The 27,805-nt window shown below is 32.9% G+C and overlaps 1 protein-coding gene across 8 annotated transcripts in view; it reads left to right on the plus strand.

Moving 5' to 3' along the window:
• The window catches only part of LOC145674461 (uncharacterized), a 338,683-nt gene that overhangs the window by 43,888 nt on the left and 266,990 nt on the right, over window positions 1–27,805 (plus strand). For all 8 annotated transcript variants that reach the window (XM_081744547.1, XM_081744548.1, XM_081744545.1 and 5 more), the window contains one exon: window positions 11,104–11,250. The gene's annotated coding sequence lies outside the window, so the exon portion shown is untranslated. The remainder of the gene's footprint in view (window positions 1–11,103; window positions 11,251–27,805) is intronic.

Below are 27,805 nucleotides of genomic sequence, written 5' to 3' on the forward strand. Positions count from 1 at the left end.
ATGCTCATAATCCTCGTCACTTATATATGTGTTGGTAAGCTTGTTGTAGAATGCTTCCTTTTGTGGTAATTGTCTCTGTCTAAACTTATTCCAGTCCCTAACATAATCGTATGGGTAAACACCTTTTCTCATTACAAGTTTGAATTCCTTTTTTGTTAGGATAGAAGTGTTGTGTATGAGTCATTTGTTCTCTTGTTAGGTTTGATGATAATTTGTCTAAACTACATGTTATAAATCTAAATGAATCTACGAATTTTAATTTGATAGTTCCAACCTTTTTACTGAATGATATGTAACGTTTGTTACTAGCTATTAATTCTATTTGCTCTTTATTACATGCTAGTTCTTTTATAAACAACTGTGAATCACATCCTGATAAGTTATTTATAATCACTGGTACAAACTTAAGTACTCTAACTTTTAGATTACAGTTGTTACATAATGCAGTTACAAACTCACCTGTTATATGACTGTTATGTTTAACTTTGATTTTTTGGAGTATATTATACTTTACAGTAAGAGGAGCATTTAGATTTGTTGAACTCTTTTAACTGTTTACGTGTTAAAGGTAATTCGTTATTTTCTCTATATATTTTCGATATTTGTTTGGCTTCTTTCTTTAACATTCTTATGAACTTTTTAGTTTCATCTTTATACACAACAGGATCTATTTTAGTTCAATCATTTTTTAAATATAGTAACAGAACCCAGATGGCTTATGCTGTTGATATTTTTAGTATATGATTTATCTTCTGGATAACATTCTTCACATCCCATAACCTTATGCAATAGACATTCGAAATTAGCGTAAATCACAAATGGCATCTTCATCGTATATTGGTAGTTCTGAAATTCAACGTATATATCTTCTGGTGGCATTTCTATCTTAACAGCTTCGTGAGTAGAACAATCTTTCTCATGTTTATCTAATGCATTTTGTGAATAAAAGTATAACAAATATCTATCACATAACTACTTTCGGGCTCTCCATTTAGTTATTTGAGTACTAACTAATCTACTTAGGTCTTTAATCCAACAATAGTGTGTGTTATTTTCTTTTATATATATAATAAATTCACATAGGTGTATTTTTTTATTTTTACTATATAAAATGTACACCATATATTTTTCGTTGTATGTATAAACGTTAAACGATATATCGAGTCGTCTTTCAATTTTTGGGATTTCACATAGTTTTACAGGATAATCGATACCTTTTAATCTTTTCTCCAAGTCTTCAATAACAAGCTTGTACTTTGGTGGTCGTTGTGAATCTTTTTCAACAGGATGTAATGCAAAAGCAATTGAATACAAGAAACGTTTTTAATCTTTATTATTTACAATGATAACAGCCTTTTTTCTTTTGATTTCATTTGGTAGTTGTATGTATGATGATCCTCTATACGGTGCATATTTATTAAGAGCGAACTCTAAGTAGTTTATATTTGTAAGAGCCCATCCAGAAGGTCTAGCTTGGAACTCATCCATTCTTGCTCGTAACATTTCTTTAGCATCACTTATGAACTCTTTTAGATTGGTTGATTGGATTACCTCTTTGTTGCTAGTGTTGAAGTAAAAGTTTTGAATTTCTTTACATTTCCTATATTGAGTTTACCAAGAGATTAACCTTTAACGAACAATGTTTTTGTAAGCTGATGTTTAGTCTATTTATTAAAGCCTTTGATGTTGAAGTGATATATTGTTCTAGAGGAACATGTTCTTTGTAATCTGTTTTGAATCTCCATGTTTCTAATCTTGATTTAATTGCCGTTACTTGGAGCTTTATATCAATTGGTAGTGATTCAGGTTTCACTCTTGGTTCTTCAAATGTCTCTTCTTTAAATGGAAACAGTTTTAAACCTCTCTTCCTACCTAATCTCTTAGGTTTTGGGTTTTTAAAGATCTTATTTAAATGGGAAAGTTTGGCTAAAGTTTAATTTGTTTTGCTTATCTTCATGTTCTTTAATACGGTCCATCAGTTCTGCTTTTCCTAATTGGGAATAACCTTTTATCCCCTTTCCTTTACATAAGTTTTTTAATTCTACTACTGTATGCTTAATTAAATTCATAATTACTTTCTCGTTTTTATTATACAAAAATATTTTTTAATCATTTTCGTTATCTAATACAACAGCTAATATTCATGTGACGTAGGATGTCTATTAGCATATTGTATTAGGACATGGCTTTCGTGGGAATAACACATCAAAGTTACTAATGATCTAATGAAAACTAATTCATTTTCATTATTTTTTTTCAACCATCACTATCATTTGTAGGCTCAAGTTTTGTCACTATCCCAATTTGATTCTGGTGTGTATCTTTCTAGTACTCCATTCTCTTTTTCTTTTAATAACATTTCTTGTTCTTTTAATAATTGTTTTTCTAGTAGTGCTGTTATGGGTTTAAGATCTTGATGAATATGGTTCAATTGATTCTGTATCAAATCACATTGCTTATCCATATTTATTATATACAAAATTTAACAAAAATGAATAATTATTTTCTTATTATAAAAAACAAGGTCATGGAAAGGAAAACTATTCCCCAACCTAAACAATACTGTAGAGAGAACAGCCGTGGGTAACGTGGGTTCCTGTCACCACGGCATGGCGCGTCCTCAGGTTGCGGATCGAGGAGAAGGCCTCTAGATATAGAGGTTAGCTACGAATATACTGAATAAGCAGTCGCGGACAGCCGACTAAAAGTGGTCCTCCAGCTTGGGGGTTTGGGTAGGGCTAACAACCTCATCCAGTAAAAAAAAGGACTTGTTCAGAAATATTCACAAAAGCCTCGGACAAGGACTGATAACTTGGCACGACCTCAGCAAAAGAAAATGGACATGAGATTTGGAACATGGAATATTAGGAGTCTTTATAGGGCAGGCGCGTTAAAATCCGTAACGAGTGAGTTAGAGAAATACGGGATGGACGTAGTAGCAAAAGAAAAATTGGGACACGCGGAAATACGTACGAACAAACCATGGTTCGACCAGGAATGCATTAAACTAGCAGGGAAAAGAAAACAGGCAAAATTATGCTGGCTACAAAACCCGAATGAAATAACTACACAAAATTTCGCAGATATCAGGCGGGAAACTTTTAGAACAAAGAAACGCGATTTTCTGAAAGCTAAAATTAAGGAAGTTGAAGATAATAGTAACAATAAAAACATCCGTGACATGTATAAGGGAATCAACGAATTTAAGAAAGGCTATCAACCTCGTGCTTATATATTAAAGAAATCTGACGGTACAGTTCTCACTGACACGAATAGCATCTTAAATAGACGGAAATATTTCTTTGATTTGCTTAACAGGCAACCAAAAACTACTGTGCGTGGAGAAAAAGAGATACACACCGCAGAACCGTATATTTCAGAACCCAACCGAATAGAAGTAGAAACCGCTATAAAGAAATTAAAGAAACACAAATCTCCGGGTGTAGATGAATTCCGGCTGAGTTAATTTTAGCTGGAGGCGAAAAATTGTGGAACAAGATACACATTACGTAAAACATGTAAGCATGTGTTCTGTGTTGAGTGTATGCTTACCTGGTTAAGAGATAATAACACTTGTCCTTTGTGTAGAACAGTTATACTTAACAACAATAATAATAACAACAATAATGAATATCCTGAAGAACCTGAAGAAAATCCTGATTTTGATAATCCGTTTTTTTCTGAGGAAGAATGGAACTAGCAACAGTGAAGATTAATGTTGAGTAACTTGTTTTAGTTTTAAATTTATGATTTTATGAAATAATAATCATAGAAGTATATATTAAAAGTTTCTACATGGGATTAGATATTAACCGATCATATAAACAATCAATTTCTTCAACCAAATTTTCTTCTAATAGGGATGTCCAAAACTCATGACCCTTACCTTTACGAATATCGAAACACAAAACCCATTGTTAATTGTCTCTTATACTTAAAAACAAATCAATAACAAACTCTTCTCCATCCACATTATTTGTCTACATGACAACCATGTGAAATAACACGATCATGTTTCTTTTGCTTTATTCAGAACGTTAATCGAGTTTGGGTTTTTGGTTTTAGACAATAGTCATGTTGGGATATTCTTCTTGGAAGCATTGTAATCTTGCCCTTTTATTACACTCTTGAATTCTTCCAGCCCAATACCTGTAACTTTCATAGCTCTGTACTTGTTCTCTTTTGTCTATATCGTACTTTTCTAATATCTTTTGTAGTTGAATAGGGGATAGATTCTTTTTAATAGTAACCAGTTTGTGTACTTTTTCCTGGATATTTTGTATATTCTGCAGCTATTGACTTGAGTTCTGATATTTCTTGTGCTTGTTCTTGGTTTTGAATTCTCAATCTCTCCATTACTTGTTCTCTCTTTTCTACTCTCGATTGTAACACTTCTTGGTCTTCTTGAATCTGTTTAAAACTATAAACGAAATAGTCTTCGATAATATCATAGCACTTGTCATAGTTTTGTAATATCCAAATGGAAATAGAGAGAAATATCTTTTTGTACACATACGTTCCTGAGATAATTGAGGTCGCCTCTGTCTCCTCCTTTTACTAAATATGTGGAAGAGCAACTCCCAGAATTCCGGGAGTTGAATCTCTTATCATAGTGCTTTATTAGTTCTTTTGATTGTTTATTTTCTAGCCAGTGATCGAATCTCTTACCACCATCTTGACATAACTTAGTAGCATTAAAGTATCCTGTAGTCTTATCCACAATGTTTAAAATCTCCAAAAATACCATACCAAGAATTGTCTTTAATCTGTTCGTAACAAATAGCGTTTAAACTATCCATAGTACTCGGATTTATTGTTTAGAAAATATTTTTTAACTTTATTTCGTTAACAGCTAGTTTTACTGTGTAATATGAGTTTCTGAAGTGGCCGGAATCCTGAGAACTTCTCTAATAACTCTTTTGATTGTTTATTTTCTAACCAGTGATCAAGCCGCGTACCACCTCTTTGACACAACTTAGTAGCATTGAAGTAGCCTGTGTTCTTATCTATAATCAGTTTAAAATCTCCAAATAAACCATACCAACAATTATCTTTAATCTGTTCGTAACAAATCTCGTTTAAACTTTTATTCATACTAACCTTTTATGGTTATTATTCCGTAAAGGACAGCATTTAAATTTACACTACAACATTACTTTTATCTATCCAGCTATTATGTGAATCACCAAATCCTAACCATTTAACGTATACTTTGTCATCTTTCTTTCTCAACACTTTTGCACCCAATATTCATCTTTGTTTCGTCTTTAATAGTTCTGGTTCATAAAATCTACCTTGCACATCATCTTCTAAATCTTTAATTCTATACGTAGGTGGATTAGATGGAATAACTTCACTAATAACAAATACTTCTGTTGACCAATTAGGTGTATATCCTTTCTCAAATAACCCTTTCGACTTACTTATACGAACATGATCACCTAACTTGTATTTGGGTTTAATACGCTTATATTCTTATATACTTTCTCCAATATTGTTCGCTCATTCTTCTTATTAACTTCTATAGGCTTTAAACCAATTGTTCTATGTACTCTATTATTATACTCACTAACCAATGTTGGTAATATCTCTATCCATTTATAATTTCCTTGTGTTGTGAACCTTTTCCACATGTTTTGTTTAAGTGTTCTATTAAATCTCTCAACAACAGAAGCTTTCTTACCACTATAGGTTGAGTAATGATTAATCTTATTTTCCTCCATTAACTTCTTAAATTCTTTATTGTAAAACTCTTTACCTTGATCAGTTTGTAAGTTACTAGGTTTTCTCGTTCTTAATATGGATTCAAATGCTTCTGTAACATTTGTACCACTCTTATCTTTAACAGGAACAGCAAATGCATATTTCGAAAACACATCTATAATCGTTAGCAGATACTTATAACCTTTATTTAATTTGGAAACACCTTTTAATACTCCACTGTCCATTTCAACAACATCAGCTTGCCAAATATCATCGATACCTTTTATAACTACACTTAATCTGTCAAAGTTTTTTCTAGATGGTTTGTGAATTTCTTCTATAATGTCTTCTCTTATACATTTACCTTCTTCTAGTCAATCTTGCTTTTTAACGAATTGAGATTTAGTAACACCATATACATAACAACGACCTTTCTTAATATATCTTCCATTCTTTGTTTGTTCTATTCTAATGGTATTTTTCTTCGTATCTGTTGATTTCTTACACTTAACACAATACATCCTGTTTATTGTATAGAAATTCATTTAAGTTCTTTCTATGTACATAATAAGTCAGGAATTGTCCTTCGAAAGCTAAATTTTTATCTGCTTGTAACGTAATTACATCACCATTTTTAACGTCTAAAGGAAAAGTTTCAACTAGAGTATCGTTCAAAAATATATGTAGATAGTATTTATCCAAACTTAATTCCATATGCATTATTTTTCCATTATAGAGAAACTTATAACCATTCGATAGATTAAATATTCTAAAGATTGGGTCTTTAACATTTTTGGTTCTCAATCGACATAATAGATTTATAGTTTCTTTCTTCATAATGAACATATTTCCTTCTTTGTTTGATGTTTGGAAATCTTCTTTTGTAACACATTTATCTATATCATTCTTTTTAACAATGTTCTTTAACTGTGATGATATTTCTGCATTGAATTTATTGAATTCTGATATAAAAACCTTTACATTAAACAAAAGAACTACATTATTATTAGTCTTTTTAATTTCTTCCATATATTCTTTTCTCAATGCATTAACATCATGTGTCTTGTAACGTTTTCATCACATCTTCAAATCGTTTTCTATCGTTCTCTAATTGACTATTAATACCGGCTTCTAGTGATTTATGTTGTTTTACGTTAACAACATTATTTAAATTATTTAATGGTTTTAATTTATCGTCACTAATATTAATACCACTTACCCCACTTTTAACATTACCAAAGATATCCATTATTTATTATATACAAATTTATATCTATTTAACAGCAAGAAGAACAATTATACGAGGTCCGCCAAAATCAATCAAATCACCATTCTCATCTCGAATTGAAACTTTGAAATTATTAAATTTGTTGTGATCTATTGGGAAAAATATCTTTTCTCTAGGCTCATATAATTAGTTCTCTAAATTCCGCATTTGTTCTAAATGTTGCGAATAAATCTGTTTGGTTATGTGTTATATCATTATGTTTTAAAATCATATCTTCTGCTAAATCACAGTGAATATTTATAGTATCAAATGGATGAAACTTTGGTGCCTTATCCAACATGTTCAATGTTTTTGGTAAAGTTTTTCTCACTAAAACCTAATACAGTATTAATGGTATCTAGAATTATGTCACAATGTCCGTTAAATATTTTAACTATTTTTCTCTCCGTCCTCGGTAAATTTAATACTTTTAAAAGCATCGGTGGCGTATGGAAGAATTGATTTAATATATTCTTCTTATTCTTTGAAATTATATTGGCAAGGTTGAACTATGAGTTGTTCTCAAAGCGCAGATAACTTACTATAACATGTTAATTTATTATTTCTGTAATGTTTGGAGTTAAGTATGTTGTGTGAAATCCTGCAAGAGCTATTTCTAAGTTGTTTTCAAATGGATAGTGCAAAGACATATTTAATACAGATGAATAACTATTCAAATTAAATACTTTCATTTATTATATAAAAATTGAAATGAAGGAATGGGATATTCAAGTAAGGTTATCAGACCAAACTGTAAAAAAGAAGAAATGTAAGTTATCTGATGATATAAGATGTTTAATTGTAGGACCTACTGGTTGTGGTAAAACAACACTAATGATTGAAAACTTTTTCCTAGCACCAGATTGGCTTAAATATAGAAATATTTATATATATTCTAAAAGTCTACATCAGCCTAAATATCAACAGTTAATACACCTTTTCCAAGACATAGAACGAAATATTAATAACACAATTGCAATAGTAAAATGAAACAACGAAGAGATTATTCCGTTAGATGACTGTGAGAACGATTCTGTGCTAGTGTTTGATGATTTCATTTTAGAACAAAATCACGTTAGGAAATATTTTACTCGAGGTCGACATAAAGTTTGAACTGTTTTTATCTCGGACAAACATATTCTAAAGTACCAACACAGCTAATAAGGGACAATTTACATTTTCTTTGCATCTTTAGACAGGATAACACATTTAAAGCACATATATGATGAATTCGTTGGATCTGACATGTCGTTTGAAAAATTACAATCACTCTGCAATACGTGTTGCGAAGAAAGCATGTTTTTTAACAATAGATATGACTAGGAAAACAAACAATAGTAAATATAGAAAAAAATTAAAGACAAAAAATATAGTGAATCAAAGGGGGATAAAATGCCCCTCCCCTTGTGAAACCTGCATTCTCACACAGTTTATATTAACGAACCTCGAGCGTACTTTCTCATTATGAAGTCAGATCAAAACGGGGTAAACCTTAAACGTAAACTCAAACGAACGTATTTGAACGTACCTAAACGTAGATGAACGTAGATGAACGTGTATGTTGTGTTACGTTAGGTTACGTTACGATGTGTTATGTTACGTTTTGATTTTTTCTTTATATAAAAAATGAGTCAGTCAGATGCTGCTGAAGCTAAGAAATATATAAAGTTAAAATAAGAAATTGTGAAAAGATTTAAGGAAATTAAACAGGCTAATCGAGGTAAACACGAAAAATATAAACAAGAACAGCCTGATAAAGATGCGATTGAAGGCTTAGGAAAAAATATAGCAAAAGTAGCAGAAGAAAATAAAAATCTAATTCAAGAGTTGGTTCCAGTAGTAAATAAAAGTGCAAGACTGGATTCTGATTTATTTGAAACACCTCCAAGAACAAGTTATGATCAATAGGTGATGATGACTCGCCTGTAACTAAAGAAATTAAAAAGGTATAGAATGAATTGAAAAGAATACAATTTGGTAAAGTTGCTACAAGATATTATACAACAAGGGACGATAAGGTTTTTGGAACACAAGCATATAATGATGGGAAAATAATAAATATGATGGGAGACACAGAAGTTAAAATAAATGGTGACGATTTAATAATAAACAATCGACATTATACAGGAACAGAAGGCTTATGGGAACTGTTAACAAGAAGCAATCCAACAAATTATGATAAACATGATTTACAAAATAAACACAGATAGTTATTGATTCTAATGTCGCATTTCAAGATAGCAATCCAAGTAGAAGAAAACAAAGGTCTAACAGAGGTAAAAATATCTTGAAATCATTAAGCCCATTTGCGACGAATATATAAAATCAACACTAGAACCAACACCGCCAAGAAAAAAAACACCAGTCTGGAGAATTAATAAAAATATACAACGAATTACCTGAAGATTATATATGGTTTGATGTGAGAAAATTAATAGTTATAGATGGAGAAGAAAAAGCTGGAAATGATAACTTTTATAATGAGAAAGTAGGTATAATGGATATGATTAATTCTAAACTCTCGCAATTTATTCCTAATGATCCAAAGGGTGTAGGTTATTTGATAAAGATATTGAATACGTTCTATCTATCTCTCTCTCTCTCTCTCGCTCTCTAACTCTATGGCCTATGGAACCCGGAGGTTCAATGCCGCGTTCACAAAAGCTCTCCATTGACTTCTATCCTTAGCTAACTGCATCCAGTTTCTACTTTGTATTCCAATCTCTGCGAGATCCATCTTAATATTGTCCTGCGCCTACGCGTTCCTAATAGTCGTTTTCCGATTGGTCTTCCAGTCAAGACTTTGAAAGCGTTTCTACTTTCTTCCATTCTATCTACATGACTCGCCCACCTAAGCCTCCTAGACTTGACGACACTAACAATGTTGAATGGACCATATAAATTATGTAATTCCTCGTTATGAAGTTTTCGAAATTCCCCATTTCCGTTCCTCTTGGGTCCGAATATTCGTCTCAGGATCTTGTTCTCAAATACCTTGTCTCTGTTCTTCACTCAGAGTAAGTGACCATGTTTCGCAGCCATACAGAACAGGCATGATTATTATTTTATATATTTTAAGCTTCAAATTCCTCGAGAGAATTCGCGACAACAAGAGATTTTGAACCGAATAGTAACACGAATTCTCTGCTTTTAGTTGACATTTAATTTCTCCGTGAATATGATTTTCGTCTGTTAATATTGATCTTAGATATTTTAAATTATCCACTTTATCAAAAGTATTATTTAATATTTTAAGGCATACATAATTTGCTGTATTCTGGTCCCGACGCACTTCCATGTATTTAGTTTTCTCTGCATTTACTTCTAAATTCAAGCCCCGGCAAGCGTTTAATAAGATCTCTGCATTTCTTTCTATTGTTCTCCTATCATCCCCTATTAAATTTAAATCATCAGCATATGCCATAACCTGGTGAATACCGTTCAACTGTAGGCCCTGGTTGCTATTGAATAGGTTACCACCAAAATTTTGGAATAGTGATAAGTATGGAAAAGGATTAATAAATAGGATTATAAACATGAACAGAATACCGGAGTTACATATTCCAGTCTACGAATTTTTTGGACCTTTTTACGAAGCTACAAGAAAGGCTAGAAAGAGGTGATAAGGGCATTAACCCACTAGATGAAACTTGTAGAGAACATGATATTTACTACAGAGATAATAAAGATACGGCTTGTAGACATATTGCAGACAAAGAATTAGAAAATAAAGCATAGGAAAGAGCTTTTGCTAAAGATGCAAACTTTTTAAGAGAACGGTTACCAGTTTTTGGAACTACTTTGGCTATGAATACAAAAGTAAGGTTTGGTTTAGGTTTTTAAGTATTGTTTAATTTTTATGGAATTTGCCATAAAAGTTCTTTTTTCAGTTGTATAATAAATATATAAGTAAGTATGAAGTTGTGTAGTTTGACATTTACAATTCCTAACGAGGAACTTAAACAGTTAAATGTTGATCACATTTTAACCAAGAAACAATTAAATGATAAATCAAAAAGATGAAAGAAGGTAGAAAAATGCGTTTAACTCTTTCTATACGTCAAGTTTAAAAATAAACAAAGAAATAAAGGTAAATGATAATAAAGTTCATTATGGAAATTTTATATTTACAGATCCAACCATTCTAGCTCTAATAGGTGTTCTTGGTTCTGCTGCTGGAGGTGCAGCTGCTATTGCAAAAGATGTAAATTATGCAAAAAGAATAGAGAGGAATTAGAAGAACAAAAGGCATAACTTAGCAGTGGAAGAGGAGCAAGGTGGTAAGCTTCCAAAAAACGTAAAGCCCAAAAAAGTAAAGAAATTAAACCTTTAAGTAACATAGATCTTCACCAAAAACACTTGTAAAATATCTTGGTTATAATATAGAGTACAGTAGCAATCGTGTACAACATTTTAACGAGGTAGTCTGTGGACATTTATGTATTGTAATATTAAAGATATTTACAGATGGATATAGTTTTTCAGAAATCATTAGTTAGGTAAATAGGGATAAGGATATTTGGAGAAGTTGTTATATTTGTTTGTTTTATGGATTTAATCCATAAAACGATAAACATATTTTTTCTTTATAATAAATATGGATAAAATAGTCATGAATTACAATCCTTTAAACCTAATCAAAATACAATCGAAAATTTAAATAAACCAAATAGATCTATTGAGTTTGATATGGATGTTGGGGATGGGTTTGTTCATCCTTATGCTGATATTTATGTAACTTTTGAAATTAGAGGTAGAGATGCAAATGGTGAATATACTACTGGTCAAAATATTAGACTTATTAATAACTTGTTCCCACATCTGTTTTCTCAAATACAAGTTCGTAAGCATGGAGAGATACTGGATATTATAGATTCTCCTGGTTTAACTTCGACAGCTGTAAACACATGTACAATTTCAAAACCAGAAGCAAATGATTATGATGAATGTGGATGGGAAGGAATTACATGGCGAAGAACAGATGAAAAATTAGTATTTTTACTAAGACTTTTACCAGGATTTTGTTCTGATTATAAATATATTATGTGGAAAGGAGGATTGAAATATACATTTAAAAGAAGTGGTTCTGATGATGATGCATTTGCTATTTAGAAAACAAAAAAGGAGAATGGGAAATATGAGAAAGATCAACCACATCCAGGTAAAGTTAAGATTACAAATATGGAGTTGAGAATGCCTATTGTTAATTATGAACCTAACTATGCTAAGATCTAACATGTTAAAAGAGGGTAAGGTTTCTATTTCCTTCAACACATATCAATGTTTACAGAAATCAGTTACAGGCAAATACTTGGAATTCGATCTAACCACACAATTTATCTCAAGTGAATTTGATATGCCTAATTTCGTGATTGTATTTTTTCAAACTGATAGGAATGATAATCAAGGAGTTTGAAGCTATTTTGATTATTGTAAAGTTAAAATATCCATTTTCGTAATTCTAGAAATGAGACTTTTCTTTTAGAATCTTTGAACTTCGGTTTTGAAAAAGATAAGTGTCTCAAAGCTTACTAAATGTATAAGATATATGAGAGAGTTACAATTGGAAACACTGAGATGTTTTATTATCCTAAAGAGTTTTTAGAAAATAGACAAATGTTTGTAATTAACACAAGCAAGCATAAATCAGTAACTGTAAATGATAGAACTAATTTGAAATTGACTGTTAATTTTGAAAGCGATGTACCAGATAAAACGATTTATGTTGTAGTGATTGGTAAAAAAGCTTTGAGTATGATGTGCAAAAAGAAAAAATGATTGAGAAGATATAAATCAGTTATATGTTTATTCGATTTATTTAGTTTGTAAGTGTTTTTATGGTAATACCATAAAAACTTGTTTAATAACAATGAATATTCCAGATAACATCCCACGAGAGAATCTAATTGAGCTAATTGAGGATACAATATGAACACTTCAGTACTTACTATCGAAAAATAAGAGAAAATTTAAGAGATTAAAATGTATTTGTTACGCTTATTGCATTTTCAATACTGGTTTCTGCTTCAACAGGATTTATAAATATATTTATTCCCGTTACAGTCTATTCAATTATTACAACACCATTTGCATCTACCAATTATTACACCAATTATTACAACACTACCTAACAGATAAGGGCAAAGCCTCCTCTTTTTCAACGAGGCAAAAAGTCTTTTTTTGAAAATGTTTAATAGCAATATACGGATAGATATTTTTTGCGTCTTAAAACAGGTCACCATTCATTACCTTTCGCAAGTTTTACAATAGCAAATACTGGACTAGCACAAATTCAAAGGGATCATACCTCAGCTTTCATGATCAAAAATAAACGACCGTGTTTCTTTCAAATCTAACTGTAGAAAAGTGCCATAAATCTACAGGATACCCTTACACATCCACGTTTAAATATCAAACGCAATTTTTGCGATAATGAAATTTAACTCTAGGAAATTGTCCACCGCACGCTAAAACCTCTTTTCCCTCCTATCTATCCATTTTTATTTGTTTGCGTTATGTACATTTGTTCAGTATAGGAACACTTTTTCGAACACATTTAAAACACTTTTAAACATTTAATACTAATTGATTTTTTAAATACTACGGAATAAATCTATTATTTTTCTTTCCATTCATTCTTGTTATGCAAAGCAAGATAAACGCCAATCTTTCTGTTGAACTTAATTATTTTGCACTACAGTAAATAAAAAAACATTTACTACAAATGCCGCTGTAAAGTATATCGGCTATATATTTGATTTAAAAGTGTTATGTGTAAAGTACTCATTTTCCGAAAACACTCCCCAATATGGTCACAGGTTCTCAACAAATAGTTCAGACAATGTTATAGTATCTACATTATATTTAATCAAGATAGTATATACAAACAATCCAAAATGATGGTCAGTACCCTATTCTGTTCAATCACGCTTTAATATTAGGTAACAAGCATTGTTATAAAAATCACAAGAAATTGCACAGTTTCAGCACTAAACTATAAACTATGAAAGGAACTAAATCATTTTTTCTTTCTTTCTGCAGTGATGGCTCTAAGGTACATCACCAAGCATTTCTCTAAAGAAGCCTTGATACTTTTATGTAACTAGTCAGATATTTCTGTGTAAATAAGACGTTACCTTGTTCAATAAATTAACTGTTCCCCTCCGCCATTGTTTCAGATGTCTAGAAATACACACATGGAAATCTGTACACCCACAATAATAATGTTAAAATGCTACAATAGTAATTAAGGGAGATTGAGCTCCAACCTGTAACTTTAACTTTCAAACCTTTGATTTACGGTTATTTGTGATTTCGCGTTTATAACAAAGACATAGTTTTAAAAATGTGTACTTTAAATAAATTTCTTAGAGATCTTTTTCACAAAGTTTATCCTTTCAAATTATTGTTCAAAGCCTTTGCACTTTTATAAACCTTCTCCAAAATGCAAATGAATTGTGCTGCCATCTCTGGAGTTTCTTAAACTATACGTTTGTGGACATTGGTATGTTGTGGCAAATCCTTTTAGCACTGAGATCTCGGAAGCTAGAGGCTCTAGAAAGACGACCTTTTCACATTCACTGATCGATTGCAAATTTTGCGTAGATTGTCCAGTTCTAACTCAATATTTAAAAAGGAATGACCATTATTTATTTCACTTTTACGGGTACACTCGAAGTGTTGAAATTAAAAAAAAAATCTAAAGCATCATATCCTACCTATTATACATTCCAACACCATATAATTGTATATAGGGGCTGCATATCTCTCAGGTGTTTGTTTCCTGGAGAAATTATGATGAAAAACGAAGGATAACCATTTCTCCAGTCTAAGTTGAACTTTTATTGTTTGGAATGTTTTGCCCAATGAACACCATTTATCACTGACATTATAATTGATTATATGTGTAATGTACTAGCTTATTTTAAAATATATAAAACGATAATCATGCCTGTTGTTCTGTATGGTTGCGAAATATGGTCGCTTACTCGGAAGAAAGAACATACATTAAAAGTATTCGAGAACAAGATCCTGAGACGAATATTCGCATCCATGAGAAACAGAAATATCGAATGGTGGAATCTTCATAACAAGGAACTACACAATTTATACGGTTTACCTAACATTGTTAGGGTCGTCAAGTCTAGGAGGCTTAGATGGGCAGTCCATGTAGCTAGAATGGAAGAAAGTAGAAACGCTTTTAAAGTCTTGACTGGAAGACCAATCGGAAAACGACCATTAGGAAGACGGCCCAAATGGGAGGACAATATTAAGATGGATCTCACAGAAATAAGAATACAAAGTAGAAACTGGATCCAATTGGCTAAGGATAGAAGTAATTTGAGAGCTTTTGTGAACGCGGCATTGAACCTCCAGGTTCTATAGTCCATAGAGTTACTTAGTTCATGTATTTGCTTATTACATACTACATGCAAGAAGAAAGAAAACACCGATCATACATGAATTAAAAACTCCGATCGGAAGTAGGCTCAAATCTTGCAAACGGTACGAGATATTGGAAAGTAATCGAAAAAATCTTTCCTTTACGGTATTTCTTGCCGATTTTTATCAAGACTTCTTTCACTTGTCTCTGCAAAGGGACATGGACAGATGTGAGGATTAACAAGGAGATTCATGCTCATATATGAATGATGCGCTGTGTAACGAGCGCTGGTTCAGCTAGTGATAATAATAAAAGTTGGTAATCATATAATGTACCTCGTGCTATACATCTTTCTTGTTGCTCACAAAACGCAACACACACACACACTTCAAATAATATATACTTTTAGATTGCCTATGAGCCTATTGCCTTTTAGACTGATGACGAAGCAAACGCACGTAGTCTTCAAACAACAGTTTAGTTGGCCGTAAAACAATTTTCAATTCTGTTTACATTATTTACTCACTCACAAAATCTATAATGTGTATCAGCATAATATTTCGATTCATGAACAAATAAATATTCACAACATTCAGGGGGTAACGCGGGCCTGGTTCCACCCTCAACGAATCTTTTCATAAAGTAAATATCTCGTTCGTGGGGGTGCGGTAGCTCAGTGCTACTCTAAATCGTGGGGTACGCTGGTTGAGGGGTATTTATCCTCGGTTTGTCAAACACAATGGCTCAATGATAGTTTGGAAAACACGATGGCTCATTGGTAGAGCGTACACCTTTCGTGCATTGGAACCATAGTTCGATCCTTGGGCAAATAAGTTTGTGGTTGACAAAAACAATGTGTGTGGATTTTCTAGGGTTCCCTCTCAATACAAATATATCAAAGCAATGATAATAATATAAAAACTTGGATTTGATGTCGTCACTTGAAGAACACAGATGAAACACACACAAAAGCACAAGTTTTTTTAGACTGTGCGATTACTACAACTTAACCACAACACAGTACTGAACTAAGATATTCAATATGCAGCTGCATTCATTTCATATAGTATATTTAACGTTATGGGGGTATAAAGGAGAAATAAGGTAAATGAATTTTCCTTTGTAAAGCCGCTTAGGTAGTAGAAAAGAATGGAAGGAATATTTCGTTTTCAGACATCCTGTTGGATATATGGTGATCAATTCACAATTTTATTCGCAATTCTTTCAATAATATGAGAGAATAATTCAAAGATAAGCAATTTTCTTTCTTTCCTATGGAGCTAGATGGTTAATAAATATACATTTCTTCAAAATAATAGAGTTATTAGACACTTCCATACTGTGTTTAAAAACACTCGTCGCCATGTTTTATTGCTACTGTAAAAAAATCGAGACGTGCAAAGCTATAACAGAGACATTTTGTCGAGTTTTTATGATACATGTCGCGGCACGAAACATTCAAAACTGAAATCTACAAAAAATCAGGAAAAATCCCATTCTAAAAAAATTCTTTACGAATTGTATTCTCAAAGAGGAATACCATAACAGGCGGCATGGATTGTAATTTTCAAAGTACCATAAATTTATTGACATACGTTTCAGTAAAGGAATATCGAAACCATTGTCAGTTTTTATATTGGTTTAGATTTATTGTTGGGGACAAAGGCATCTTGCATTCTTGCCGAAAAAAGAAAATCATGCATCTAAATATACAAAGGGCCATAACCCATGCCCAAGTACACCCATTCAAGATGAAATAAACGTGTCCCAGATACTGTTTTATAACCGCCAATTGGTCGCCCGTAAGGCAGATGCTGAGAAACCAAGCATTAGAAAGAAACAAAGGAGACCAATAAATTCAACTCTTACGCACCCTTTCAGTTGTGCCCAAAGAAAAAGCTAGTCAGCGGGGTGGAGTGGGGAGTAAGATAATACATCCATCCGAAGCGTTCACCTACGGACACAGTTCGTCAGCCAGCGGGTAAAAACGAGGGAAGGGTGTGACAGTTGCATCATCACCATTTTTATTTAATTTTTAAATAAATTTTTTAAATTCAATTTTGCATATAATTATGAACAACGTTAGTGAATATCTTCATTTTCATTTTTGTCTGTTTAAAGAAGCATAGGACATTCTTTATTTTCCTTCACTATCCGAGAGTAAGATGTTTTCTTTTTTATTCTGTATACCTGTCGTTGCGGCGAGGACATTTGAAAGACCCTTCTATTGTCTCTTAATACCGCTGCCTAAGCCACACGCGTAGAAGAAAGACCACACATACAGAGGACCCTCCGTGAGCTCAAGGAAAAAAACAAAACAGCTCTTAGCATCTTTTTGTGAAATTCCGAAATTAATTAAGTCTACACATATTGAATAGAATCCAAGTAGAAAATAATCTCTGAATTTGCCAACACGCGTACTCGTCATTATGTCTCCACGTAGAACCTAGATAAAATTTTGACACAGGTCTGTAACTTGGTTCAAAAGCACGCATGAGACTACGAGACGCCAAATCAGTCCCTATAAAAATTCTCTATATAACATGTGAAATTTAAAAAAAAAAACACTACGTCGGAGAGACGACGCTCGGACACCGTAAATAGGCGGAGACCAAGAAAATAAAAATTTAGGACACCTATATATTCTGACCAATAAAAAAATTAGGGGGAGCAAAAACGTAGTTAGAGGCGTGTCTTAAACAATCGAGAAGTTGAGAATTCAAAATTCCAAGTCAGTCTGTCAGTGAGACGTAGTCAACAAACCGGGAACAAGTACGTTCAAAAACCCGGAACACACACACACACACACTACACTAAGTCAAACGTCAATTAAGAAAGAGTATGCGAGGCTAGGTTAACAAGTAGCCCGGTGGACGATCATTCAACAACACTAAAGTATAGGCATTTATACTTAAATTTTCTGCAACAAAGTAAAACTTTAAAATTCCGCAAGTACTTAAACATTTACAGACATTTTGTGTGAGTGATATAGTTTTTACACATACATTTATGAAAAATCTTGCACAGCAAGCGTTAATAAACTGATTTCGCTAAGACGCTACGATTACTAACTAGACGTGAAAACGAACTTGAACGTTGCCTACACACTTTCAAACAGCAGTTAGACTAGCCCTAACAATACGAAATTAGTTTAAATTGTCATGAACACTTCATAAAAACATTTAATATAATTAGTGCGTGTGACACAACACTCACGACACAACGGGTGATGGTGCAGTGTGATAATTGAAATTTTTAGTGCAGAGGAGTGCATTGTTGGAGAGATGAATCAGCGGAACAGTGGTTATTTCGATGGACATGGACAGACCAAAACGCGTCGCCCCTGGCAGTTTAGGAGGAAGGCTCAGGAGGAGTCTCAGGACAGAACTCAGGACCCAAGACATTCTTCGCGCAGGCATGGGAAGAGGAGACGTAAGTACCTCTGTGATGTGTGGTCAGCGCCGTGGCAACAACGAAAGTGGTCAGCGCCGTGGCAACAACGAAAGTGGTCAGTGCAGTGACAACGAAAGGTAGGATTCATCTAAATTATTTATTGGTAGAAAAAGGAAAAATTCTCAGCATTAAGTAGGAATGCAAGACGTTCTCTGTACCAAAATTAAAGTCCGGAAATAGTTTAAACTTCCAAACATAATTCCATCACAGTGAGAAAAAAATTATAATTCGACTTTTAGCTATCAACGATTAGATTTTTTAAAGTCAGCCTACATTGGACTGTAGACACTTTGCCAGTTTTACTTATATAGTATGTGATATTAGTGACAGCATCATTCTCATTCAAGATATATCAATTCCTATATTTTATTCTTTTGTCACTTATGAAGCATAATTGCGGATAAAAAGAGATAAACTAAACGTAAACAAAATATATGTGAACTTTTTAGTGGCTCGAATGGTGCAATTCTTGATAAAATATGACTATTAAGTATTCAAATTAGAATGCTTGAATTTGTATGCAGTGAAAATGCGTCTAAGCCATTGACAGGAACTCTTTTTTAATGTAAGATAATTAAAAACCAAGCTTGATATTTTTTTAAGTGTAATCAGTGTATTGTCTAAATTGTATCGAATCACTGTCTGTAAAGTCATTTACAAAGGAGTTGGTAACTGATTAAATTCATTTCAATCAATATGGTAATAGGAGCTTTATAAAAAGTCTGTATCACGTTTCAATGAAAGTATTCGACGTAGAGAGCTTAAATATTAATTAGTAATCAGAAAATCGCGAATAATCTCACGATTAGTCATTTTTGTTAGAGATACGGAAAACGTTATTAAGAACGGAACAGCTGTTAGATTCTATCATGAAAAGTATGTATTGGCAATAACCATGAAGTAGGCTAAGCAAAGCCGCATTGAATGAATTATTCTGATCCTCAAACCAATAGAGGGATCAGAAGTCTATGCGCATAGGCCACAATAATTACGACAACCTACGCATACATGCGTATATTACAGTTGCAACATAAGAGAAACCATGAAAAATAGATACATTTGTCTCAAAATTTCTTTCAAAAGACGTCTTTGCATTTATTATGAATATTCTAGTATAAATTGTATTCTGTGTATGTATGCATGCTTATATCTATGATTTATCTGTATATATTTGTCTTTATATTTTGCTATATTCGCTAATATGTGATATATATATATATATGTGTGTGTGTGTCTTATGCATGGTTAAATCACTATATTAATCACATTCATATTATGTATGAGGTATTCTTGTTGTTTATGATGATATCAAATTTAATATCATGTGTAATTATCTCCAATTCTCAGTGATAACTAGGAACAATTAGAAGCCAGGCTTAGGCTTACTCATTTTCTTTAGCTCATTCTGCTTTCCTCTCAAATTTCTCACTAAATTCTAAATCAAAGTCATGACTTAGTCCAACTTATTTCGACCTATTTCAACTTATTTCGATTTATTGCTATTTCAATGTATTCCAACTTATTCGCGAATATAGGCCTATATTAATCTTACTTAACTTAAATCGTAGGTAATTAGATTCAGGTTCCATCACACTATACAAATCTTAAATTCATAATTTTAGGAATATTATTAGTTATAAAGTATAAGCTGATCAACGCTAATATTTTATTATCCAATGTTACGTAAATAGGTATTATCAAATGTAAGGTTGTAAATTAACCAGCTTGTATTGTACTCGTTATGAAAGGATAATCAATCGTAAATTTCAGATATGACTGTTTATGTATATCGATCTCACTAGTTTATGTATGTCAAGTTACTGGTAATAACTCATTCAAGCTGGAGGTCAAGAAAGAAAATAGATGTAATTCACTTAAATTAATTTTGGTGCTAAGGCCTTCTGCCTTATTTTTCACATTTGTTTTCACAATATTCCAAATGCAGCGTTAATTTTTCATCATACGAGATTTTTTTAAATATTTCTTTTATCTAAACATTTTTGTTTGTTTTTTATTCATTAAAGCTTTTATTGTTTTGTTAACCGAAAATTCGTGAACTTTTACTTTCATAAACCAATTGCATCCCTAACCTCAACGGTAACACTTTTTTTGAGTCTGTTAGGCATAACTGTTAAGGCAATATAGGCAATTGTCTAATTCTATCTGCCATGGACTGAATTGAACTGATTTTCATGATCTTTCAATCAAAATTTTAAATTCAAGATGTTTGTTTATTTCTTGCAACGTTATTATTATTATTATTATTATTATTATTATTATTATTATTATTATTATTATTATTAGTAGTAGTAGTAGTAGTATTCAATTTTCATGGGAAGTGAAAGTCAGTCTAGTTCGTCCCTACAAACTAGAAACTAGAGCAAGATAATTTTTCAGCATTGCAGCATGTGGATACATGGATACAGGTGCGAATAAAATTAATTTTCGTTTGCTGTAGGTTTAGGGGACCTTATTTCCCTAAAGCCCTGGGATACCGCGGGGAGATAGGATTTTCCAAACCGCGAAATCAGTCTTTATCGAGTCATAAACCAGTTAATTCAGAGAAGGGAGACTTTAACGGTGGTGCACATGATAGCAAGTGACACCCGGAAAACGAACCCAAAACCTCACTCACATACTTTTAATTTTTGATTTCATTTATATTTTTACAAGGGGAACTTCAACTCGGAGAAAGAGGCAAAGAATAAATTTTACAAGTTTAGCCCCTTTTGTACTACCATGAGCAAAATAAATGACGCGTCTCTTTATTCTGAAGTTTTTTGAAAATATCCCCATTTTCTTTATATGTTCGAAATTTCGGAAGGTTTCCCCAGCAGGACAGGTTAATAACAAACCCGTTTTTAATATTTGTGTTAGATATTAGCTTAAAATAAATAAATTAGAAGCAAAAAACATTAAATCGACAGAAATCTCGAGAATTACCAACTCTGCTAAAGTGGGAAATTTTTAAGAACGCGAGGGAATTCTGCAGTTCAACACGAAGCAGTGACATCTATGTCATTGAGAGAGACGTGGATTAGATCTACAAACGAAACTTTTAACGAAACATTTCTAATGTGTCTTATTACATGCATTATCAGCGAACTCCAAATATATGAATCTATGCTAAGTATTAACGTATAGATAGAGCAAATAATGGAAATTACCTATGGAAAAAGACGAATTCTTAGCACAATCGTAATGAAAAATCGTCTTTACCGTAGAACAGGTTCAGTTCACGTAAGAAAACAAGTAGCTCAGTTGGTTAAAGCAACTAGTCTGTATGCCGAAGGTATTGGGTTCGAACCCCATGGAAGTGCCGTTGTAATTTTTATTACTGTGGTTATTTTATTTATTTTTTATGTGGGAAAAAATCAAATTGTAACATATGTGTAAAACTCATGACGATATCAAAAAAAAATGCCGTTCTCGCACTTGCATTAGTGTCTCTAATTTTTGTTTGCAAACAGTTTTGTAATAATTTCCCCTGTGCTCACTACTCACTACATGCTCACTGGTGCATAACGAATGTTTTCCAGTAAATGTTAATTCTAATTTGGAGAATTTTATAAAGTTTCACAATGTTTCTCGCTTGATAGTCTTCTATCTACTTTTTTGGACACTTTGATAACAGATTTCCCTATTAAATGTTTAATTTCCCCTATATATATTTAATTACAGAAAAGTTTTACATGTATTTGTCTTAAATTGAAATTGTTTTGAATTTACCACATGAGGTAAGTAGCCCGAAGGAGGAGAACTGAAGTAACTGATATTCTACGTAAACGCAACCTATTGTAGATTTATTATGCTTCTTCAGCACATAATCTTTACGTTGGTCAGACAGAGAAAAACCCTGTTTCTTCCTCTCCTATGACCACTCCTCTTAAAGCTCTACATGTAATGATTCGTGTCACATAATTTCGGCTCTCCAAAGACATTTATTATTATTATTATTATGAAAATGAAATGAAATCTTTGAGTTTTACGTCCCACGTTTATGCCGGTTAGGCTAAAGGAGACGGTGATGATGAGTAATGAATGAAATGGTGGAATGAAGAAAGTGGGAGGAAACGGGAGAACCCCGAGAAAACCCACGCACACGGTGTTTGTCCACCACAAAGTTCACTTGGCAATATTATTAATATTATTATTATTATTATTATTATTATTATTACTGAATATGCCACCCTTACATAATGTAACTTTAGATATCTTGGTTTAAGTGCGTTCTTTAGTAATAATTTGAGCAACCATGTAACAAAATTTAAAATGTATGAGGGGGCACGAAGTTTTATTTCCCCCCCCCCTCTCTTTTCAGCACCGTCCAAACAGAAAGTATATAATTTCTGACAAGCAGAGTAGACAAAATGAATAAGAAATATATTTAAAGTAACCTTTCCTCCTTCGTGAATGGAATATCACGTAACATTTTTTTATTCTACTGAAGACGACCCTAGGCCGTTATGGTTAGGTAACAAAAGTTGCTGTGACCAACTGAGTTTCGATTTCTTACGCGAAAGAAGTCTGTTATATTACGAGGCATGCTTTTCATTAGCAAAACTGTTCGAAGTAATACGAACATGGCTCAAGAACAGAGACGGAACTGAATTACCACTCGATTGACCTTGAGGCCAAATCACCAAAGAGTAGCTATAAACGTTAAGTTCAGCGTGCATTTCTGTGGAGTTCTGTTCAGTATTCCTATCTGCCAATCACCCTTGTTTGTAAGATTAATATTTTACAAACCTAACCTTTCGATAGAGCACAATAGCGAAAGAATAAAAGGGAAGGAATTCTTGCCCTTGTGAACGTTGGATACCACCCAGAGCCGGCGCGAGGGGGGTCGAACCGTGCCACCGCCTAGGGCGGCAAGTCTAATGGGCGGCAAAATTTGAAAAGAAAAAAAATACTATCAAAATATAATACTTCGTAATGGGCCCACATGGAAAAATAAAATTGTGTTCATCTGAGAATATAATTGAAGTTACTTCACTCACATTTAGGAAAATACTCACTCAGGAAATTCAGAGCATTTTTCCTCATTTTTAATTATCAAACAGGTATCGTTCAATATTTCCCTTGCAGCGAAATAGATAAGATTTTCAGCTAGGGTGGATAAGATTATCAAGGTATATTTTATGTTTTTTCTATTCAACAATGTTCTAACGCTCCACTCCAAGTATGCAAAAGGTACACTCCCACTTGAGACCCATAGGAGGACCAAATAAATACCACCATTACTTAGGAAAAGGTGTCCAAACTGGAATCATTCAGATTCTTAGTGAACAAATAAAAAGTAAAATGCTGTCTTTGTTGAGAGTTCCAAAATATTATAGTATAATACTAGACTGTACGCCAGATATTTCTGGTACCGAGCAAATGACAATAATCGGTCATGTACAAATTACATACAGTAATAGAGAATGTTCTGTAAAAATTTGAGAACACTCTTCTTTCGTAGCGGTAACAGACACCACTAATCTAGGACTAACAGAAGTAATAATTAAACATATAATGGAAATTAACATTCCTATCGAAGACATAAGGGGCTAAGGATATGACAATGTTTCCAATATGAAAAGCAAACATTCAGGTATTCAGAAGAGAATTTTAGAAATAAATTCCCGAGTCTTCTATGTTCTTTGCAATAGTCATTCACTAAACCTTGTCGTTAATGATGCAGCCACAACATTTCAATACGCCGTTCCATTTTTTGTATAGCTAAAAAAAAAAAAAAAAATCTGCATCGGTTTAACATTGGACCATACTAAAGGAACATATTAGCAGTCTCACTTTAAAACCATTGAGCACCACAAGATGCGAGAGCCGAATTGATGCTCTGACTCCATTCAGATGCGAGTCCCTCGTATCAAACAGGGAAAGTTTATGATGCCTTACTTCTAATAAGTAATGGCAATAGAACAGATAGAATGGTCACCGTCGATGCTCTGTGTATAGCAAACCAGCTCATAACTTTTCTTTCCTTTACTCACTAGTTATTTGATATGATTTTTTACTCCACATAAACATAGTAATTAAAAGTCTCCAAAGCATTCATTCTCGTGTGTTGGATGCAGTTGGGGTTTCTTGACAATATATCTGAATACTTTGAGAGGAGCAGAAATGATGCAAAGTTTCAATCTTACTTAGTTGATATGATGGAGTTGTCATCAGCATTAGACATGGATGACCCACAGATAGGTAATACAGTGCAAGCTCGAAGTAGAAAGAGGAAGAGACAATTTCAGTACGAGGCAGAGGATGAAGCAATTGAAGATCCATGAACAAGATACAAGAGCGAATTTTATTACAAAGTTCTAGACGTGATTGTGTTAGCTTTAAGAGAAGAGTTTGAGCAACTTAAACATCACTTCGAGTATTTCGATTTTCATTACGATATAAGTAATCTTAGAGATATGTCACCTGAACTTTTGTCTGAAAAGATACTAATTTGCCGGCATTTTAACACACGAAGAATCGAAAGATATTAACCCCAGTGATTTTAAAGACGAACTAAAAGTGTTATCCGCTATAGTTAAGCGTAAAAACTCAAGAAAAGAAACTTTAAAATTAATTAGGGAACATGAGTTTACTCCCAATGTTAGTGTTGCACTTAGGATTTTGTTAACCTTACCGGTAACCGTGGCAAGTGGAGAAAGGTTTTCGAAACTTAAGCTTATTAAAAACTATCTACGTCTTATATGTCTGAAACACGCTTGAGTGGACTAGCGATATCAATACAACACGAATTGGCTGAAACATTGGACTACGCGAATGTTATACAGAAATTTGCTCATATCAAAGCAAGAAAAGTTTATTTCAATTAAGATTAAATTCATGTATCACTATTGTGTTCTAGTACATCATAAGGCTTAGGCCAATCACTTAGTTTTGCCGTAACAGCTGATTCACTATTATTTTCATGCTCCATACTCTATTGCAAACACCTTTGGCGTGGGAGACCTGGGTTCGATTCCCGGCGGGAGCTCAAGTGGTTCGGATTCCACTTTAATCATTAGTTTAACGTCTCATATAGCCTCGCTGGCGAAAGGGACGCTAAACTAAAAATAAATTCAATCAATCAACTCTATTGGGAACATATTTTGATATAAAATAAGTTTAAAAATTAAAATTCTTTGTTGTGACTACAGAACTTTTGTTTTTTAAATTTTATTTTCTGTATTTTCTGTATTCTGTATATCACAGGTATACAGCGAAATCAAGCATACTGAATATTGTGTTATATATGGAGTCATTTAAATATTACGTAATCATTCGAGAGAGGTAGTTCAATTTTTGTTTACTTTTCCATTTCATACGTTTTTAAACGGGGCATCCTACTTTTTCGTGACACTTGAACGTTTTCTGTCAAAATAAGGTTGCGGGTTAAAGGGGCGGCATGTGAAAGTACCGCCCAGGGCGGCAAAACTGCTAGCGCCGGCCCTGATACCACCATGTGCAATAAAACTGTCGCGTCTCCTTGAAGTGATATTTTATCGAAAATAACTCTTTTCCCTTTATATATCCGAAGTTTTTGAGGGTTTCAAAATGAGGAAACGTTACTGACAAACAAGGACGCATTTAGGGGTGGGTACAGGGGCCCGGACCCCCTCTGAAATCCCAACTTTTCTGTAAATTTAGCCTAATTTTTGGGATTATCTTTTAAAATTTTATTATAATTTATCCTAATATTGAAGTCGGGCCTCTTCCGAAATAAATTACTGTATACGTGCCTGCTGACAATTTACAATATATTCGTTAAATAATAAAGTAAAATAATTAAATTAGGAGCAAAAAGCTTCAACACGGGCTAACTTTTGTCCACTGCCAATATTGTTAGAAGGGATATTAATAGCAAAAACTGCTAGTCAATGCTGAACCTTGAAACTTCACCCCGAACAGCAAGCCTATTATTGAGAACTACATATGAAACATTTTATCAAAACTTATCTAGCTTTTATCTGGCATGAAATTATTATTTACACTAAAATGCAGTATCCTAAAATGTGTATCTAAACATTGCTCTGCGTATCTACGAAGCAATGAAAATTTTTTATCGAAATATTTGGGCAGGAAACTCTAACAGCCAGCCATTTTATTTAAATCGTAATAAACCCTGTAACCGTGCGTTAACGTGAAGACAAAGCTTGGTCCATTGGTAATGTGTTGGAAGAATGAAAACTCAAATGTTCGTAGGTTCGAATTTATCCACTCACCAGAACATTTTATTCTTATGTGTAACGATGAAATAAGAAAGAAAAAATGTATAACCGTTAAGACAAAACTTCAACCAAGTCTGAAGAGAACAATACTAAAATAGTAACACAATGACGTCAACCTAGAATTATTTCATGTAGCGTTTGGACGAAATTACAACTGTCAACAATTGCAAAAGTAAAAACAGGCTGATAGGCGTAATGTAGTCTAGACTGCATTTACTTCCTCAAAACTTCCATCTCGTCATTGGTATGCCGTTAGTCATGGTAAAACCTTTCAATTGGAAGTGAAATGACAAACTAAAACGGTTTTAAATCAATAAATGTCTATGTGTAAAAGTAGGTGTCTCTTATCTGTAGTTCTGAGTTCCTTTTACTTTGAAGTGACAAATGAGAGAAGAAAGTATGGTGATCGAAAAAAAAATCAAATTTGAGATTTCAACGAATTTACACGTATTATAGCCCCTAATACCGAAAAAGTTATTTTTTGATACATGTCCATCTGTTCGTCCCTTCCGTTCGCTACACTTTAGTGTGCACTCGCCTAGAGGCCAACCGTTCAACTTATCTGCACCAAATTTTAGTTTAAGATTTTTATAGTATTTCCTATAGTTTCTTTTATTTCCCTCCTACTCCCAAAACAAGGGTAGTTTCCTGTACGATGAAAATAGAAAAAATATATTTTCTCATAACTGGCTCTAACGATTTTGTTTTCTTTCTTTTTTCATAAATCAATATTTAATTAGCAACCCTATTTTATGGTATAAGGCATTTATCTGA

This window comes from Thermobia domestica, chromosome 17, assembly GCF_964235325.1.
Source record: "Thermobia domestica chromosome 17, izTheDome1.hap1.1, whole genome shotgun sequence".
Lineage (NCBI taxonomy): Eukaryota > Metazoa > Arthropoda > Insecta > Zygentoma > Lepismatidae > Thermobia > Thermobia domestica.